We start from the raw sequence: 3,313 nt of genomic DNA, 5'->3' as shown, positions 1-3,313 counted from the left end.
TTAGGATCGTTTAGTTTAGTTAATTAGTTAACAAAAAAATTGAATCATTCCACTCTCGCATTACTATTAAGAAGTTCAAATTCTAAGTGGCATATCTCCCTGAGATCGACCCGTTAGCTACACGATACCGTGTGCTTGCGGTTACTTTTAAAATTTCACAAACAAGTTTTTGGCGCCGTTGCCGGGGAGGTATTAGTCCACTTTGTTTTTCTAATTCTTAGGTAAATCGAAGTGATTTAAAAATAAAAAAATAAAATTCAAAGATATTACTCTTAACTTGAGTAGAAACAAAAACGTATAGTAGTCCCCACTCTATTGCAGAATCCCCAGGATTCGATTGTAGGTGGCTCTGAAGACTATATGGATTCCCTTGCTGTCAAACCTATAAGCGCTCAGCTATACGACAACCTTATAGCTTTGGAATCATTGTTTCAATCTTTGCGGTGGGAAATTCACTATTTTCCTTTTTGTTTTTGTTATTTTCTTTCTTTTATTCTTTAGTTAATTTATTTTTATAAAAATTTTAAAAAAAAAATTCCTTTCTTAGGGAGCCATTAATTGCATTAGGGAGTTAGTACATGTGTGTCTGGACTCGTGATTCTACAAATAGAATTGTCCGAGTGTCTACCTTGACAATGGAAGGTCTACCTCCACCACCTCCACCTAAGAGTCTTAGGGATAGATTTTATCCTACCCGATCTGCACAACCTTCTTGTATACGTTTACCTGAAGTGAGGGGTAATAATTTTGAGCTCAAATCTCATTATCTATCTATGTTACCCCAATTTCATGGGTTACCTGATCAAGATGCATATTTGTTCCTTAGGGAGTTTGAGGAGGTTTGTGTCCTTATGAAGGTACAACAACTTACTGATGATGCTGTAAGACTAAGATTCATTACATTTGCATTAAAGGATCAAGCTAAAAAGTGGCTTTATAGCTTACCTAGGGATAGCATTATCACATGGGAACAATTTACTGTCCTATTCTTGAAGAAATTCTTTCCTTTCTCTAAGACGAACAAAATAAGAAATGATATTCTTCAATTTCGTCAGAAACCCAATGAGTCCTTTGCTAAGGTAATGGAGAGGTTTCAAAGCCTTCTCCAAGAATGCCCTCACCATGGTATAGAATTATGGCATTTATGCCAAATAATTTATGAGGGTATCGATTACCAAACAAAGCAACTTTTGGAATCAATGTGCCCCACAGGATTTACATCATTCACTGATGATTCCGAAGCTTGGGATTTTCTTTTAGACCTAGCAGATAGAACTAGAGAATGGGAGTCAACCCAAGAGTCTGAAAGGACTAGTAGGGGATATTTTGTTGATAGCCAAGTTCATAAGGAAGTACAAATAGATAACATTTTGAAAAAGTTAGAGACTTTGGTTGTTAAAGCTGCACCACCAAGTCAAGCACATTTTATTGACAAATCTATTGCTATGTGTGCATGGTGTCAGTCTCCTACACATGTAATTGAGGAATGCCCTAGCTATTCTGGAGGCCAACATGAAAATGTCAGTGCGATGTTTCCAAACCCGTACAAGAACACGTACAATCTCGGGTGGAAGAATCATCCTAACTTTTCATGGTCTCAAGGGCAAAACCAAAATGGATTAAACAATTATTCCACACAAAATCAATTTGGTGCCCCTCAAAAGCAAAATGCCCAATTTTCTCATTATCCAAATGTCCAGTTCCCTCAAGCCCCAAATTTCCAGAATGCCAATTTAGCTAGACCTATTAATCCACCTATTGTGCCTCATATGCCTCACATTGCACAAAATCAATCATCACCTGGTTTCAACAGAGGTAACAATCCAGAGTTTTCTCGTCTCTCTTCCTTAGAGAAGAATATGGAAGTACTTTCCAAAGACACCTTCATGACTTCTATGCATAATATGGAAAAACAAATTTCCACTCTTGCAAGTGCTTTGTCTGAGCGAGAAAAAGGTAAAATGCCTAGCCAACCTGAGTTAAATCCTAGGATTCAGATTCAACAAAGACCACAAAATCAAGTCAACCAAGTTGAATCCTCCCATTCTTCTTTAGCTTCAATTAATTCTGTGTCTGCATTGAGAAGTGGGAAAGGGTATTTAACAGGTGAGTCACATATTAATGAAAAGAGAGAGATTAGTGACCACTGTGATGAGGAGAATGTTCAAGTATCTCTTAATGAGGGTTTGTCTGAGAAACCCATAGAAGTTGAGGATGAGCTAGTTGCTTTAGCAGTACCTAAGTTTGGTGAACCACTATCAGAAACTATGAGAAAAGAGCAAATTTCAAATGAGAGTCCTTATGTTCCTAAGGCCCCTTATCCTAGTCGTCTAGTTAATAAGAAGAAGATTGCAACTATGGAGAAAATTTTTGATGTCTTCAAAAAGATAGAAGTGAATATCCCTCTTTTGGATGCCATATCCCAGATCCCCGCCTATGCAAAAGTGTTGAAAGATTTATGCACTCATAAAAGAATCACTAGCATTCCCAAAAAGGCGTTCTTGGCAGGTAACATTAGTTCCATAATTACTCAACCTGTAGCAGCCAAGTATAAGGATCCAGGGAGCCCCACCATAGCTTGTGTCATAGGCAATACACACATTGAACATGCTTTACTTGATCTTGGTGCAAGTGTGAATCTTTTGCCTTACCATGTTTATAAGCAACTAGGATTGGGAGAATTGAAAGCAACTAGAACTACTCTTCAGTTGGCAGATAGGTCAGTTAAGATTCCTAAAGGGATGGTTGAAGATGTTTTACTGAAAGTGGGAGAATTTATATTTCCAGTTGATTTCATTGTGCTAGATACTAAACCTTTTTCAATCAAAGATGAAATCCCAATAATTCTAGGAAGACCATTTTTGGCTACCAGTAATGCATTAATCAATTGTCGAAATGGCCTCTTACGATTATCTTTTGGAAATCAAACTGTAGAGTTTAATATGTTCAGGATAGGGAAACAAACACAAATAAAAGAAGAGATCAATATGATTGATGAATCTTTTGATTTTCCTAATGATGTGATTACCAACTTTGAGATTGATTTTGATTCTGAATTCCAAGAATGTATGGATACATTGGATGATGATAGTGAAACTTTCTTTTCTGAAATCTTAAATTTTCACACACCTTTGGAGCCTATTAAATCTCTATCCATCTCCATCTTCATTCCCAAGCCCTCAATAATTGAACCCCCCAAGCTAGAATTGAAAGAGTTGCCTTCTAATGTGCAGTATGCTTTCTTGGGACAAGATAATTCTCTTCCTGTCATTGTTGTCTCTGATTTAACTTCTGACAAAGCAGAAGAGTTGAT

General features: G+C 36.9%; 1 non-coding gene across 1 annotated transcript; it reads right to left on the bottom strand.

Moving 5' to 3' along the window:
• Positions 1-1,022: 1,022 nt before the first annotated feature.
• On the bottom strand, positions 1,023-1,129 carry LOC149001798 (small nucleolar RNA R71). Its single transcript, XR_016170547.1, has one exon. It is a non-coding gene; the product is annotated as a small nucleolar RNA R71 (small nucleolar RNA).
• Between the last annotated feature and the right edge of the window lie 2,184 nt (positions 1,130-3,313).

The sequence above is a fragment of the Hakea prostrata genome, chromosome 10 (assembly GCF_041222555.1).
Source record: "Hakea prostrata isolate BN-2017 chromosome 10, UWA_Hpros_2, whole genome shotgun sequence".
In the NCBI taxonomy this organism is placed as follows: Eukaryota; Viridiplantae; Streptophyta; class Magnoliopsida; order Proteales; family Proteaceae; genus Hakea; species Hakea prostrata.
Note: the sequence above shows the minus strand (reverse complement) of the source record. Positions and strands in the feature narration are given on the sequence as shown.